This window comes from Diabrotica virgifera, chromosome 5 (genome assembly GCF_917563875.1).
Source record: "Diabrotica virgifera virgifera chromosome 5, PGI_DIABVI_V3a".
Classification (NCBI taxonomy): domain Eukaryota; kingdom Metazoa; phylum Arthropoda; class Insecta; order Coleoptera; family Chrysomelidae; genus Diabrotica; species Diabrotica virgifera.
Window position 1 is genome coordinate 244,948,389 of NC_065447.1, and position 18,559 is coordinate 244,966,947.

Consider the following 18,559-nt stretch of genomic DNA (forward strand, 5'->3'; position numbering starts at 1 on the left):
TCGAACCATTTTTGGTCCCAGAATGTGTGATTTAATTTAAGACGTGTATTTTTGTTACACCCTGTATAAATTAAAAATTAATAAATATTTTCAATTTCGTTGCAACCCTAAACTGCAGTCGCACTAGTACGGTATAACTAGAGCCAAACCCAGACATCCAAAGTGAAAGTTATCCTGCAACACCAAATTGTTCTATATGGTCCACATAATGTTTAGAAAAAAGTCACACCATTTTGAGCGTCGGGTTTGGGGGGAGAGGGGGAAGAAATCTGTAAATTCGTAGTTTTTTACGTTTTTCGTCAATATTTCTAAAACTATGCGGTTTATCATGAACAACCCTCTATATAAAAATGTTCTACATTAAATTTGAAATAAAAAAGGCCCTATGCATAATCCTTCTAAAATGAACGGTTCCAAAGTTACGGAGGTAGTATAATATAGTTGGTTCAAAAAAGGCCTAAACCAGACATCCAAAGTAAAAGTTTTCCTCCAACACTAAATTGTTCTATATGGTCCACATATTGTTTAGTAAAAAGTTACACCATTTTGAGCATCCGGTTTGGGGGGAGATTGGGGAGAAGTCGGTAAATTAGTAGTTTTTTTTTACGTTTTTCGTCAATATTTCTAAAACTATGCTTTAGCGTAAACAATTTTCTACACAAAAATGTTCTATATAAAATTTTAAACAAAAAAGATCCTATACATAATCGTTATAAAATCAACGGTTCCAGAGTTACGGAGAGTGAAAAGTGGAGGTTTTCGACACTTTTTATATTTTTTGGGCAATATTATTACTGATGAAAGAAATTTTCTTTAACAGGATTGTGTTTTGTAAATAAAATTTGCAATTTCAGTGGCCGATGGCATGTTAGTGATAAGCCCTTAAAGGTCAACCTCACCACCCAAAAGCATCATCAATTGCCCAAATAATATAAAAATTATCGAAAACCTCCACTTTTCACCCTCCGTAACTCTGGAACCATTTATTTTATTACAATTATGTATAGGACCTTTTTTGTTTTAAATTTAATGTAGAAAATTTTTGTGTAGAACATTATTTACGCTAAAGCATAGTGTTTCATGAATAAAACTGTTCAAAACCAAAATTTTACTGTAATTTATTTATGTAAGTACAAATTAGTACAATTAAACACACAGTTGTTATAAATATTTGACGGTTGAAAGTCATCAATTTTATAATTTTTAAAACATGAATTGTCATTAATGTCACTGAATGTATTTTTTCACAGCAACGAAGGGCATCTGACGTAATATACTTGACGACGGGAAATTATCAAAAATTTTCAGTTTAATTTTGATTGCTGTAGCTTTCTAGTGGTCAGAATCTCCTATGAATGAAATAATCGCGCTAATTTCATTAAAACATGAACACAATAAGATAAATTTGAAATAAATTAGTAAATAATATCTAAATATTAGTTTATTGCATGTATTCTAATATATTATAATGCCATATTACAAGGTATTTTACTTTCCGCACGCCGTGTGGGAAAATTTACTTTCACGCACGCCGTGCGGGAAAGTGCAACTTTCGGAAACGAAATGCGTGCGTGAAAGTGGCTCTTTTAGCACGGCCGTAGAAAACAGTTATTATTTGTACAAAGTTCTCAATTATTTTTAAATTAAATAGATTTAAACTTCAGTGTAAGTTGCAAAAAAATGTGCACATAATGGAAACTAATAAAACTCTATCAATGAATGTAAATCCGTCCATACGGTTTTGTTATACACATTTCACATTTTAGTCGAGCGAAAAATGTCCGGTGCACGGGAAACACGGTAAATTTAAGCAAAAGGGCATTCACAGTGACACCGTAATTGAAATAAAGTGTAATTGCCGTTAAGTTTAGGTGAATGCCCCAAAGTAATTAATAGTAACTATCAAACTAGCCGCTGATCACACGTTTGCCCTAAAATGCAAAGGGTAGAGTATGCAAAATAGAACGGTCTAAGTGGGAAAAGTTCGAATTATTAACGTCTGGGACAAAAATAAACAAATTTTAATAATTTTGGATATACATAAATAGCCCGATCAAGGAACAATCTGACACAAAAAAAAATAAAAGAAGGATGAAACGTTGGAAATAGGTAATTGAAATTATCTATTATTATATAAGAAAAAGTTTACAATTCTACATCCCCTTCATTTTACAAAAATGGAGGGGAATACCCCCTTCCCGGGGGTGAAAAATATAAATTCAAGATCCACAAGGAAAAAGTTTTCCTGTAGTTGGCTGTATACCATGTAATACAAAAAACAATATAATCCTTTATAAAAGGTATAATATATTTAAAATTCCTAAAAAGGGCTACATCACATAACTAGTTTTCGATTGGTTTACCAATCATCATCAGTGTTTACGTGAAATTTACATACTAACCACCAAGATATAATTTTATAAAAATATGTGGGTTTTTTAAGGATTTTAAATATATACCTTTTATAAAAAATACAAAACAAATCCGGAATTGGATAAAATGACGGAATTCTATGCAACCTTTGTTCTATAGAGTTTTTTTACTAAGTCAATACTTTTCGAGTTGTTTGCGAGAAAATATGTTAATTTTTAACAAAAAAACATGTTTTTGGACGGTTTTTTACAAATAACTCAAAAAGTAAATATTTTATCGAAAAAAAAAGTTCTCATCAAAAATATAGTTTAAAAAAAGTGAAAAAAATGGTGTATGTGTGAAGTCTGTATACTCAGTAGAAGCGGAGTTGTAGCTAATGAAAATAGGTTCTTATTGGTCAAATTCCAAATCGAATACTTCAACATGATATAACTAAAAAATGGAGCACTTTTCGGGGAAAACTCATTATGACTTTTTTTAAAGTGTTTAAAAAAGCTTTATTTTTGCTTTTTAAAAAAACTTCTTACATTAAAAGTAAGTGAGTTACGCTTAAAATATTGTTGGTCCCTTTTATATTTTGGTAAAAAAATCGCGAAAATTACCCCCTAATTAGCATCCCAAATAAAATTAATCGTTACCGCTTCATAAGTTACTTTACTTATGGATTGTTTATATTTTCTATAAGCTTCACTGATTCAAAGTGCTCATTTTTGAAAAAATTGGGTTTTAAAGTCAACGTTTTTCTTCTATTTTGAAAAAAATTCCATTTTTTAAAATAACTTAAAAATTATTAGTAATATCAAAAATCTCAAAGAGTAATAAAATGTACGTTTTGCTTTTATGAGTAATTCGGATTTTTTGTTTTCCTGTTAGACAAAAATTGGTTATGCTATGGCTGTTCAAACTCTTGATTAGTGACTCGTTCAAACCATTTTAAATACAGCCTTTTCAAAAATAAGCACTTTGAACCTACGAAACTTACAGATCATATAAATAACACATAAGCCAAGTAGCTTGTGAAGCGGTAACGATTAATCTTATTTGGGATGCGGATTTTCCCGATTCTTTTTACCAAAAAATAAAAGGGACCAAAAATATTTTGTTTTAAATTTAATGTTAGAAGTTTTTTGAAAAAACAAAAATAAACCTTTTTTAAATAATTTAAAAAAGTTGTAATGAGTTTTTCCCGAAAAGTGCTCCGTTTCTTGGTTATTTCACGTTGAAATTTTCGATTTGGAATTTTACGAAGAAGAACTTAACTTTCATTAGCTACAACTCCGCTTCTACTGGGTCTAGAGACTTCATGCATACACCATTTTTTTAACTTTTTATAAGCTAAGTATATTTTTGCTGAGAATATTTTTTTCGATAAAATACTGACTATTTGAGTTATTTGCGAAAAACCGTTCAAAAACATTTTTCTTTTTTTTTTGTTCAAAATGAACATATTCACTCGAAAAGTTGCTTAGAATTAGTAATTTTATCCAATTCCGGCCTTTTTGAATGTATATTTTTCACTCCCGAGATGGCGGCATTCCCTCCATTATTGTGAAATGAAGGGGATGTAGGATGATAAACCTTTCCTTATATAATAGTAGAAAATTTCAACTACCTATTCCCAAATTTTTATCCTTCCTTTTTTTTGAAATTTTCGTAAAGTTTTGTGTTCTTTTATCTACAAGTATCATATATCTATTATTTAATTAGCTAAGTAAACACTTTTGGATTTATCCTGAAAGTTTCTACAGAGTCTTCGAAATAACTTTACTTAAAGTTGGCTGTGAACTACCCCAATCAGAAGGCTTGTTGGTAGTGTAGTCCCCTAATCTTAAAAGCGTTTTCAAGCGTTTTAAAAGTTTTTGTTTATCTATATCGGATGGTACTGTGGAATAAAGATGTGCATAGTATAAACTAATTTAATACCTGTGCACTTCAGGGTCTCTTCTTTGTTCATTTGTATAATATTGAAATACTCAACTTCATTAGTCTTAAATTATATTGAATATTGTACCATTTTTTACATTGCATAACGAGTACCTAAACATTATTAGAATTGCGTCATGTTTCAAGACAAAAAATCGACTCATTACATGCAAATATGGAATACCTACTTTTTATAAAGAATACTGATAGTAGAACTAAAAGTTCAGTTTTAAAGTAGTATTAAAAGTATAAATTTTAGAAAGATCTCCGAAAAGCCTGGATAAAATACTTACAAAAGGTATCAGAACCCATATGTAGAAGAACTCGTAACATTATAAGAACTACAAGTAGCCATAAAACAGTTATAATATGGAAAAGCTCCGTTATTGACAAAGTGACGGTGGAAATAATGAAAAGCATGGGACAACAAGGTACTGAAACACTACTAGAAATAATGAATAAAGTTTGGAAAGATGAAATATTAGCAGAAGACTGGAAATCCGCATTGATAGTTCCCATACATAAATAAATAAATAAATAAATAAATAAATACTTTATTTTCTTTTAGACAGACAGAGTCTGTATAGAATTTGTCAGAAGTAATACATTAAGTAAATATAACAAACAAATAAACAGTTTCACTACACAAACTAACAATGAAAATACATTTAAAATTGAAGAAATTCTTCAACCGAATAAAAAATGTGTGTCATCAGAAATTCCTTTAAATTTAGTTTAAAGCTTGTCAGGCTCTTACACCATTTTATATGGGTTGGTAAACTATTATAGGGTCTTTGTCCCATTATACTCGGGGACCTGCAATATATATTTCCCCTACACATTGGGGCACGCAAGGTGTCTTTGTATCTAGTGTTCATGTTATGTATTTGCCCATTGGTTTTAAAATTTTCGAGGTTATTAAATATATATATATATATATATATATATATATATATATATACATACAAGTCTCCAGAATATAAATACAGGCCAATGGCAATATTTTTAAATTTTGAAAGTATTGCCTACAACTTGCTTTATGAGGGATACCAGCAATAGTCCGTATTATTCTTTTTTGTGCAAAAAAGACTTCATTGATATGGGAACTTGATCCCCAAAAACAAATCCCGTATCTAAAAACGGTCCTAAAATTGAGCCTTGCGGTACACCTATGTCAATACCGAGATAGGTGGATTTATGCGTCGCATTTGATAATTTTCCTTTTTCTGTTAAGCTGACGTATTGACGACGTGCAGTTAAATATGATGTTAACCAATTTAACGCACGTCCTTGAATGCCGATATTTTTTTAATTTATAAAATAAAATTTCGTGATTGACACAGTCGAAAGCCCTGCTAAGATCACAAAATATCCCAACAGGACTCTCTCCAGTGTCTATCAGAAATGTGAGAGTATCATAAAAGGAATGCATTACTGTATGGGTAGATTTTTTGGACTGGAAACCATGTTGGTTACTAACAATCACTTTATTCGTCTGTAAAAGTGAGTTAAGTCTTTGTAAATAACTGTATTCAAAAATTTTTGAAAATACCGAAGAAATTGTTATTGGACGGTAATTATTTACTAGTTTTGGGTCACCTTTTTTATGAATTGGTAACACCTTTCCCGTTTTTATACAATCTGGAAAATTGCCATTTGAAAATGATAAATTAACTAAATATGTTAATGGCGATATTATAAAAGAAACAACCTTTTTTATTAAAAACCCAGGGATTTCATCAAAGCCCTGAGATTTTTTGTTTTTTAGTTTTTGGTTTAATAATTTGTTTAATTCTATTGTAGTGTACGGATGTAGAAGAAAGTGGTCATCCAAAACAATGTTGTTACAAATATATGTACTATCAGGTTTGTTTGGAATGGTCGCAATTGCATCCAATGGAGCATTTTTTAAAAATAGGTTAAATTTATTGGCTATTTCTAATGAATCTGTAATTAAGTTATCCCCGTTTGAAAGTGTTATGTTACTCTCATTTTTTTTTACTTTTTGAAAAATCAGATATAATTTTCCAAGCACTTTTAGAAGGATTATCTGAGGTGTTTATTATATCTTGGTAATGGCATTTTTTGGTAATGGCATTTAGAAGCTTTTGATGCTCTCTTTTTTATGTCTATAATAATCACGCAACTCTGGAAATGCCCTAGATAATGCATGCAAATTTTTCAATTGATAACTTGATTGTCTCACCTCATTATTAACCCATTTATTACTATTTAATTTGGACTTTTTATTTATAATAGGAAAATTTATGTTAAAATGATACATAAAAATATTAAAAAAGGTATTAAAAGCAATATTTGTATCTAGAATACCATATATTTGATTCCAGTCCTCACTTGAGGTGTCATTTATAAATTGATTTATAGTAATGTCATTAAAATTTCTTTTTTGATAGAAAACACTCGACTCACCCGCCCCAAAATCAAATTCAATCAGTACAGTTCGATAGACAGGTCTATGTGTATGAATGAAAATATTAGAGAAAGTTATAGATAAACGAATAAGAATAATCGCGAAAGATACACCAGACGAGTCACAAAACAATTTCAGAAGCGGAAGGAGCATACAAGATCATAATATATTCACGCTAAAACAAATAAGCGAAAAAGCGCTTCAAGAGAAAAAGAATATATTAGCCTTCTTAGACCTAGAACAGGCCTTCGACCAAGTACCCATACAGAGAGTATGTAAAGTGCTAAGAGAGAAAGGTGTAGGACATAAAATGATACGAATCATCCAGAAAATATAGGGTGAGGCAGATAAACGGCCTATTAGAAACATCTAGAGAACTAAAGGCAACAGAATCATGAACATTGGAATGGTGAGGTTTTGAAGGATGATTTATTTAATGAAATATTTTCATATATTTGGTATTTCCGGTTATACCGTGGGTCACTTATAACTTCGTTTCTTTAAATAGGAATCCTCGATGTCTTCTTTCTTAAAATATGAGGGTTTGTAATATTATATAGGGGTTTTTTATCGCTTGGCCGTCAATGGGTTAATAGTAAACAGAAAATTTCCTTTTTTTCTCTTTTTATGTTTTTATACACTTAACGACTAATTAAAATTAATAACTATTTTTTTACACAATGCATTAGTAAATTAGTCCATGTGTTGTTTTGATTTATGCAGTATGCTTAGTCATTTTAACTAATAATAATTATACGTCAAAAACCTCTCGTTGAATTTATTTTTATTTTTAATTTTTCCCAGACATCCGACAATTTTTCGGAGATCACTGTACTTCACCAAAAAAGTTTCTTTGTTTTCTGAACATGTGGGCTTCCACCTACATATCCAAATCGGTATTTGCTTAATTTAGTAGTCGATATTCGAAAGGTTAGAGTGGCCTTCCTTACCTTTTTTGGGAAGATTAATTTAACAAATATTCAAATATGGGCTTAGGATTTTTTGCGATTATATTCTTGAGAATAAAGTTTGATATGATACGGTAGACCAGGGCGCATCTGTAAAAATATTAGTACATTTGGATGTTAAGAGGTGACTCATATTTTTTTCCAGAAATTGCTTGAAAATAACTCATATAATAATATTTGAGTTATCCTCCCACTCAGAAATATCCGGAACATTGTTTAAATAGTCAAAATGTTAAAAAGTTAAGGAAAAATTCGATTTTTTTCTTCGTTTTTTGATTATAACTTTAAAAGTATTCATTTCCGAGAAAAGTTACACCAACATAAATGTTGCATAATTAAATTTTCTACAATATAGGATTAGTTAAAATTTTTAAAAATTGTCACCCTTGTTGCAAAATAGCAATAATTTCGAAAAAAACCATAAAAAAACAAGTATTCGCATTTTACGTTTTTCAACCATCTGTGCTACACTTAGGACCTTCATAATTTACCCAGAAAAATTTTATGATATAGTAAAACAATACTGTAAACATTAAGATCGGTTTAATAGATTTTGTAAAATAAATTTTACAATCCAGCTTTCGCAAAAAAAAATTCAAAATGTTGCAGAACTGAAAATAAAGCAGGCAGCAAGTTGATTTTTTTTAAATATAGAAGAATACTGTACCCTTCATCTGCAATTTACAAAATTAAAATCGGTTTACTACCACGGCGTCAGGAATTTTTTTAAATAAACAATAATTTTTGGTGCTACGCGCAAGACAGCGGATACGTTTGCTCTGATTGGGCATTTCAATCACCTTTGATAATGATTGATCAATTTTAATTTTTAGTAAATTTCGATATAAATAAATAAATTTGTTTATTGCAAAATAAAAACACATACTCTGTCCTTTCAAATAACACTTTTTTTAGCAAAAACTTTCTTTGTTCATATATTTTAACTTAGAGAATAAAATTTTATTATTTTTAAATATATTCAATTGTTTTAACAATATTTCACAAACAATAATCAAATTAGTTTGATTGTTGTGGAATTAAAATATTAAAATACAACAAAATATAGAGTAAGAAAATAATATATTAGATAAATATTGGAAGAAATTTTCAGTAGTAAATGCACAAGAGCTCTAAAATTATCGAATTTTTCCCGAGTGACACTTTGACAGTTTTAATTTCACGACCCGAAGGGGAGTGAAATTTTGTCAAAGCGGCACGAGGGAAACAATTCGATAAAAATTTTAGAGATCGAGTGCAATTTGCTACGATTATTTCATGAATAAAACTGTTCAAAACCAAAATTTTATTGTAATTTATTTATGTAAGTACCATTAAACACACAATTTTTATAAATATTTGACGATTGAAAGTCATCACTTTTATAAGTTTTAAAATAGTAATTGTTATTAATGTCACTGAATGTATTTTTTCGTAGCAACTATCAGTTTAATTATTATTTCTGTAGCTTTCTATTGGTCAGAATCTCCTATGAATGAAATAATCGTGGAAATCAACTTGTGTGAATCGAATATCGCTGTCCTGCGCGTAGCGGCGTCGGCGTAGCACCAAAAATTAATGTTTAATTAAAAAAGTTCCTGACGATGTGATAGTTAATCTATTTTAATTTTGCAAATTGCAAATGAAAGGTAGGTACAATATGCTTCTATATGTAAAAAAATATTTTCCACCTACCTCTACCGAAAGTATACTTTTCCGGACCTGATTGTAGGGAGCAAAGTTGTACTTTTCCTCCCTAGGGAGGAAAATATTTTTCCTCCCTAGGGAGGAAAAGTAAAAGTGACGTCATGGTATTTCATTCATGAAATATAACTTATTGACGCCCTGTATAATATCTATTTTCTATTACGAAGTATCTATACATTTTAACGTTTATCTATAAAACATCCTGTATTTTGCAGAATGGTAAAAAACAGTAAATTGTTATTTTGATTTAACAATGTTTACATTAATAATTTGACTTATATTTGACAGTTGACAGTTATATTGTACCTACTCGTTGTTTTACTTCTAATAAATTTTGTTGGTTAGTTCCATAAAGAAATTAAGTAAAAATGAAAAAATGACTTGTTATTTGAGGAAGGTGGAAAACCCATATGTATAACATGGGAGTAAAGTGCCTTTTCCTCCCTTGAATGATTACTGCCCTCCGCTACGCGTCGGGCAGTAAACTTCATTCTCGGGAGGAAAAGTTACACTTTCCTCCCTTGTTATACAAATAGCTATTAACTTGCTGTCTGCTTTATTTTCAGTTCTGCAACATTTTGAAAAAATGAATTTTTTTGCGAAAGCTGGATTGCAAAATCTATTTTGTAAAATCTATTGAACTGATCTTAATAAAATTTACAGTATTATTTTACTGTGTCATAAAGTTTTTTCTGGGTAAAATATGAAGGTCCTAAGTGTAGCATAAATGGTTGAAAAACGTAAAATGCGAATATTTGTTTTTCTATGGCTTTTTCGCAATTATTGCTGTTTTGCAACAAGGGTGACAATTTTTAAAATTGTTAACCAACTCTATATTGTAGAAAATTTAATTATACAACTTTTATGCCAGGACAACTTTTCTCGGAAGTGAATACTTTTAAAGTTATAATCAAAAAACGAAGAAAAAAATTGAATTTTGCCTTCATTTTTTGACATTTTGATTATTTATCGATGCAAGGACAAATCGATGTAACAAAAGGACTTAAGCAAGGTTGTTGTTTATCTCCCATACTGTTCAACATATATATCGATGAAGCACTCAGGCACTGGAAGAAGAAGTGTAAAGGGATGGGGCTATCTATTGGGGATGAAACGTTATATACGTTGCACTATGCAGATGACCAGGTAGTTATTGCCCAAGACAAAGAAGACCTGGAGTATATGGCTAGAAAACTAATGGAAGAGTACAAAAAATGGGGCCTCGAAGTAAATGTCCAAAAAACACAATATCTTTGCGTAGGAGGAGAAAATAATCCAGATGACCTCGACTTAGAAGATGAAACTATTAAGAAATGTGACCAATGTACATATTTGGGGGTAAAACTGACAAAGACAGGACGAAGTGATGAAGCCATAAAAGACAGAATAACCAAAGGAAAACAAGTTATAGGTGCGTTGAATTCAGTATTATGGCAAAAAAATATAAGACCGGAAACGAAAAAACGAATATATAATACCATATTAAAACCAGTAATCGTCTATGGCTCAGAAGTGTGGCAGTTATCACAAAAACTTAAAGGTAACCTATTGGCAGTTGAAATGGATTTTTGGCGGAGAGCAGCGGGAAAGTCTAGATTAGAACATGTGAAAAATGAGGACATCAGGAGACAAATGAAAGTACAAAGATCAATTATAGAAGACATCGAAAAACAACAACTAATATGGTACGGACATGTTAGACGTATGGGGGAAGAAAGACTACCCAAAAAGATATTAGAATGGGTACCACCAGAGAAAAGAAAACGAGGACGACCACCAACAACATGGATCCAAGGAATCTCAAAAGCAATGTCAGCAAGAAATCTATCTGAAGAAGACTGGCAGAATAGACAGGCTTGGCGAACGGGAACCCAAAGGCGTATTACGCTGTGAACGGGATTTATATATATATTATTTAAACAATCTTCCGGACCTTTTTGAGTGGGAGGATAACTCAAATATAATTATTTTATTTTCAAGCAATTTCTGCAAAAAAATTTGAGTCATCTCTCAACGTCCATCTCAAAACAGATGCGCCCTGGACTAAGGAGACATTCTTTCAGACTATAAAAGCAAGCAAGCAAAATTGGTTAATACGAGGACCATTCTGACATACCAGGTGCCCGGATGAAAATGAAACACATGCATTATCAGCAACTACGATAACATCTGTGAAAAACCCAACCAGATGTCAATTTATCATTTTCCCGATATTTTCAATCATGTTACTTTCACCCTAAAATATTGTAAAGCTACGGGTGGAGTTCTGTGCTTAGTCTCCGACACAAAATTCCAGGAGAGACAAATCTGGAGACCGAGGTTGCCATTCTATGCTGCCTCTCTTCCCAATCCAATGCCGAGGAAAATTTTGGTCTAAATATTGACGAACAGGTAAAGAATAATGCGGAACATCACTGTCTTGTTGAAGTTGTCTTTTCAGGATTCTTCTTTCTTCCATTTGTCTTACGTGTCCCTGCCATACTAGCTTTGTATTTCGATGTCATCTATAATATTTTTCTTTCTATTACCATTTGTTTTCTAATGTCGTCGTTTTTTATGTGTTTCTAGTTTAGATATTTTTGCTGACCTCCTCCAAAAATGCATCTCAATGGTTAATTATTTAACCTTGTACTTCTGGGTTAATTGCCATACTTCAGCTCCTTAACTTAATACTGGTTTCAATATGGTGTTGTAAATTCGTTTTTTATTTTCTGTTCTTATATTTTTTGCCATAGTACCCAATTTAGGGCTCTTATCACTTGTCAGCCCTTTACTATCCTCTTTTTAATATTTTCTTCGTTTCAAACTGTACTTGTTGTTCTATTCCTAATTATACAATATTCATTGCAGCTTACTTACACTGCAGCAATAATAGGGAACTTGCATAAATTTTTAAATTCGAAAAAAATGTTATAAATCACAACAGAACATAATTTAAAACATGTATCAAAGATAAAAAAGTTTTGTTTGTCTTTCGTTTGGCCCCTAAAGACGATTAAAAATTCAAATTAAAACAGGTGGTCCAAAACGCGTCGTGACGTCACTTGGTTTTACATTTACATTTTTCCAATAAAGTAAACAGAATTTTAAATTAGACGTTATAAACGTTAGTAGAAAATACATTTATGTGACGTTACAAGTGTTTTTGATCGTTTGAACTATTCATAGAAAAATTTGTACTTTTACAAAATGGTTTTATTTTCAATAGTAAACCTTTGTTCCTTTCCTTCAAAAACAGTATAAAACTACAATTTTAACAAACTGGTATATATTATTACAATGACATACGATAAATGTCATTAGAATATAAATATTTTTGACTTATTCCACGACGATGAGCTTGCCAAATACCCAAGTAGGTGGAGGCCAATAAACTAAAGAAGGAGAAGAAGAATATACCTAAATATAAGATTTTGTCTAGGTATACGCTAACGTGTACGCAAATAAAAAAGTTACAGTGTCAGTGATTTCTTATTTTTTATTTGTTTAGTGTTTGTTTTAAATTAACTACGGAATTGTGGACAATTATTTAGTTCTTTTAATGAGTTTAAGAACATTTTAAAACAGTACGAAAAAGATAAGAGACTATAAATTAATATATATTTTTTTTAGTTATAAATGAAATAGTATTACGGTAAAAGATTAAAATAAAAGGAAGACCTAAAGCTTTCACAATAATAATTAACTTGTTCTGAAGCTATTATCCTTGTGGCATTTTTGTAATCAACTATTCTAAATGGGAACTAAGCCACAATTTAACCAAAAAATTATTTTATTAACGTTTCGACGTCTAAATCGGACGTCGTTGTCAAAATACAAAATATTATTAAATTAAACAAAAATGTTGTTGCTTAGTAAAAAATTTTACTAATAATTTATTTAATCTGACGAATTTTTTGTATTTTGACAATGACATCCGATTTGGACGTCGAAACGTTAATAAAATCATTTTTAAGTTAAATTGTGGCTTATTTCCCATTTAGAATATTTGATTATAATAATTAACTTACGTATAAAAATTATTTTAACAATATTTTGTACGTGTTATGTCAACTAAATACATATATTTATTTTGCTAACCTAAATATATACTTTTATATATACATTGATTTATTACAATTAAGTTTGAAACATCTGAATAGTTCTGCTTCCCTTCCTTTAACAAATATTTTTCTATCAAACACACGCTAAACATATCAAAATAGCATGTACCAAAATATACAGTCACTGCGCACGCTAAATAATAACGTCACTGGCTTGATGAAGTTTAATTCGCGTGTATAGTACCCTCGGAGATCCGTGGAAAAAATTTACACCCAAAATAACAAAATTCAGTTTGGCAACACTGTGCGAATGTTGATACTAACATATCCTTTTTAAGATAAGCACAACGTTAATTTAGTCCAAACAAATTAATATATTTTTTTTGCCAACAAAAATGAGATTTTTCAACCAAATAATGTTTCAAATATGATGTGCAAAATAATTTTTAATTGGGTTCTGCTAATGGGCTTGCTTTTTTTGTCATTAAAATAAAAAAAAAACTAAATTTTACTAATTAAATCAATGTTGTCCGGTTATCGTCTTAATTATTTTAACTGTACTAATATCCGTTGAGTAATTATGAATGATTAATAGGTCGTTAAAACATTTTATCTATAGCGGCTTCTGGAATATCTTAAAAATATCGAATTTCATTGATAAAATGCGCATATTAAACCGATCTTCGCTTCGACAATACATACCTCACTTTTTTATTTGCGTCACGTTAGCGTGTACCTAGACACAGCGAAATATAACCATAATAATAACTAATGTAAAACTATGTGACGTCACGGGTCGTTTGAACTATTTTATACCGCTGAAGACTTTAAATACGTATTTCTAAGCTGTTACGAGTTTTTGAAGCGTGAAATTTTGGAAATCTCATTTTTAAACAAAAGTGAACATTATTATGTAATAAAAAAAATTGTGCAAGTTCCCTATTGTCTATTGTTCCAGGTTCAGGTTCTTCGTGTCTTCCCTACCTATGCATAGATATTGTGTTTTTTTCCTCCAGAGCCCGTTTCTGTATTTCTCTATTAGTTAGACAACAAATATTTAGGTCTATTAATTTCATTAATGTCCGACTGGTATATTATTTGACAGATTTTTACATTATTTCGAAGTCCGATATAACGCCCTTGGGCATTAAATTTAAATAACGACTTAGATACTGTCAAGTTGACAAATATCAACCTAAGTAAAACTATGGTTACCACAATTACGTTGCTACTGTTACTGGTAAATGTACTTATTTTAAAACTAGTTAATTCAAAATCCATTCAAATTTTTCGCATATAAAGAATAATTTAGTCGGACATTAAACGTTGAAGGCACCACGGGTACTATAATAATAACGCTTTCGGTCAACGTATATCCCTCGGGCCGAAGGCCCTTGGTAAATACACCATTGACCTCAAGCGTTATTATCCTTATAATACCCTTGGTACCTTAATAACTATAAGAATCACTCAAATATTTTTTAATTTGCTAGGTCATATTGAACATTCGGTATAAAGTGTTTTAAACTTTTGTTCCCATAATGGTTCAACAAAAATGTTTTAGATTATCAATTTTTAAGCATTAATGGATATCTGTAATTGTCTTCCTGTTAATTGCTTGTTAAATTTAATTATAAACCTTAAAAAACCAATTAAAAACTTTAATTTGCCTAATACGTCTGTCCTGTGACAGAAACCATCAGCATGACAAATACATTGATAATGACTGTGGTAACAATTTCATCGTTACGAAACGAAGTATAATATTTTATCTATATAGAAAGTATTGAGGAATTGAAAAATATTATTGTCATCTATATTTTATTATTATCAAAATTTATTTTTGGTGTAGATTTGTATTTATTCGGTTATCATGATCTGTATAGAACGGTTATACCGCCGAAGTATCAAAAAGCGGCGGGTTTTTTTTTGAAAAGGTGTAAGATCAGAAACAGACGAGCCACTCTGCAGTGCTGCTAGGTGGCGCCACAAAGTGGCTACAAAAAGACAGCTACAAAAGTCGTCCATCTGAAAATATTCAAGCGACTAGTGGCCACCACTAGCAGTCACTAGCAGTGGGGACCGGCCACTGATCAAGAAATTGGCTGGCCACTGTCGCTCGTCTGGAATTTCACGTTTAATTTACATAAGAATTTACGGCTAATCATCGAAAGCTTCTTTGTGGCGCTGTTTAAAGGTACTGCAGAGTGGCTCATCCGTTTCTGGACCAATATGAGATCCTATTGGTATAAAGAAAATTGTACTAGTGCAAAATATGCATAAACGCTTGTTTAAACAACAAAAAGAAGAGAACTGATTCAAGCTTGTAATGAAGAAAATTACGATGTGTCAAAGACGTAACTCTTTAAACCTACCATTCGATACCTTGAAGTCACTAAGTCCTAGGGATTGCGCAACTTCCAGGGTTTTAGCTTAAATTATTGGCCCAGATATAGGCAAGTTCATAGTTCGAGCCTTACAAGATCAATTGAACAAAACTTGGTCTACAGCCACTCCCTTGGTTTTAGGAAATTTTCCTTTTTGGTAACCATTACAACTTTTTTAGAGAAATTTATTAGCTCTTCTTTATTTTACTGCAATATGGTCCCTTAAGTCTTACCTACTCTAAATTTTCCGATTAACTTCTTAGGTCTTATGCCAATTTTTACTTTTGCCCATTTTTCCTGGTTTAAACCAGATTTAAAAACCTTAAATTTTGTGGATCCGCCTACCATTAAGAAATTTATACTCAATTTATATTTCTTAAGAATGGTAGAATTGGATTGCTCTTTGTTGGCGGTTTTGATCATTGTAGGAAACTAGGAAATTCTGATGATGATGCCGCGGTCGTTTATGACAATGGTTGGTATAAAGAGGTATTTCTAATGACCAGAATTTCAAAATAAGTCGTTATTCACAGGTGGTCCATAGGTATCCACTTTATAAGAGTGAGCTTAAAGAATATTCGTTAATGGTTTTCTCAAAAATACACCGATGGGTGCGCTAATAACCGGAAAAATAACGTAACAGACGGAAAACATAATACGTTGTGGAATAAAAAGAGATGAAACTAGTAGAAATGAGAAATTATAAATATAAACCTACAAATTTACATTATATTGATAATTTCCCACACCTTTAGACGTATTGGAGGAGTATGTCAACTAAAATTGTCACAGAAGAATTTTATAAGATTCTTCTGTCGCAATGATAGTTGCCAAACTCCTCCGATGTGTCTAAAGGTGGAAAACTATCAATATAATGTAAATTTATAGGATTCTATTAATATTTTTTCAGCTTTACTAGTTTCATCTGTTTTTATTTCACAACGGATTATGTTTTCCGTCTGTTACGTTATTTTTCCGGTTATTAGCGCATCACTGTATATGGCTGCTCGGAAAAAAAATACAGCTATCCCATATTCATGTTACATAATCCAATCTGCACTGATTATAGTTGCATCTAAATGACCTTTCAGCAAATCAAAATGTAGATTCTATTACGGACTGCAAAATTTATTTAAAACTTGAACAGAAAGTAGCAAATTGCGGGAGCAAATTTTTATTCATGGAAATGACACTCCATTGTTTTGTCTGTTTTTTATTATACCGTTTCAAATGCTTCCACACAACTTAAATCGTAAAATTTACAAGGGCTACGGACAGAACTGCAGAATTTATCGCAAAACAACAAAAAAGTAGAAAGTTTTTAACTGAAAAGGGATGACTAGTGCAGTATTTGCCGATGGCGCCAAACGTTTTGCTGATTTCGAGTTGGACTTACCATATTATTCGAAATTCGAAATTATTTGTTTGGCTCTTCTTTTTTATATTGAAATTTTTTAAAATATAGAACATTTCACTAATCTATCTTCTTCTTTCTTCTTAAGGTGCCGAGACCGCTTGTCGATCGTTGGCTCTCATGTTGCCCAGCATATTAAGAATCACTGTCTTATTTACAGCCGTACGAAATAGTTCAGTGCTAGTTTTCCCAAACCATTGGCGTAGATTTTTATACCAAGAAGTTGTACGGCGGCCCAAACTTGTTTCCCATTATTTCACCTTGCATGAGAAGGTGAAGTATGTCATATTTTTCAGGGTGACGCATTATATGACCAAAGTATTCCAATTTGCGCCTTTTAACCGTGTTCACTACTTCGCAACTTTTATTCAAACGTTGCAAAACCTTTTCGTTTGTGACTCTTTCTACCCAACTGATCTTCAGGATACGGCGGTAGACCCACATCTCAAATGCTTCTAGGTTTTTTAAAAGCGATTCTGTCAGGGTCCATTCTTCAACCCCGTAAAGTAGTACTGGGAATATATAACATCGAACGATTCTTATGCGAAGTTCCAAATTTAGATCATGACTGCACAGAATTTTCTTAAATTTCATAAAACTTATTCTTGCTTTGGCAATTCTACTTTTTATTTCTGTACTAGGGTTCCAGCTTTCATTAATATGAGTACCCAGATATACAAGATTACTCACTCGTTCAATTGAGTCATTAGCGATTGTTACATTATAGTTATTATTATTTACGGCTGCCTGTTTACTAATAACCATAAACTTTGTTTTTCTTGCGTTGAGTTTGAGTCCATATATCGCGCAGAATGCCACCATTCGGTTTAATAATGCTTGAAGATGTTCAATTGATCCTGTCACTAACAAGGTGTCATCTGCGTATCTGATATTGTGCATTGAAACAGTCTCAAATTTACTGTATAAATATAACTAAGTACGCCCCTAGTATTATTTTTTTGCTCCATCCTGAATACCAAAGTTATTCGAGTTTTCGATCTAGTTTACATTTGTAATACTTTCGCTACGCCTTGTATATTGAATAGTTGTTTACAATACTGAGAAAAACGGTACTGTCTTTGTGCAGAGTATGGCGTTATTCACTTCTCACGGGTTTGGATGTTTGTTTCGTTGTTCGTACAATTCTCTTAAATTTGGTGCACGAAAGTACCCCAAATTGTTTATATTCTACAAAATTGTAAACGGAATATTTTTCAATAAACACCAGCGTTGATGTAGCTTGCAAGATAAAAGGTTTTTATGACATTTACAGTGTTGAGTTATTTTCGTCGGTATATCCAAATAGCTAGAGGAAG

At 31.3% G+C, this 18,559-nt stretch overlaps 1 protein-coding gene across 1 annotated transcript in view; it reads right to left on the minus strand.

Moving 5' to 3' along the window:
• The window catches only part of LOC114325090 (FMRFamide receptor), a 1,095,033-nt gene that overhangs the window by 971,782 nt on the left and 104,692 nt on the right, over positions 1 to 18,559 (minus strand). The gene's annotated exons all lie outside the window — the stretch shown is intronic.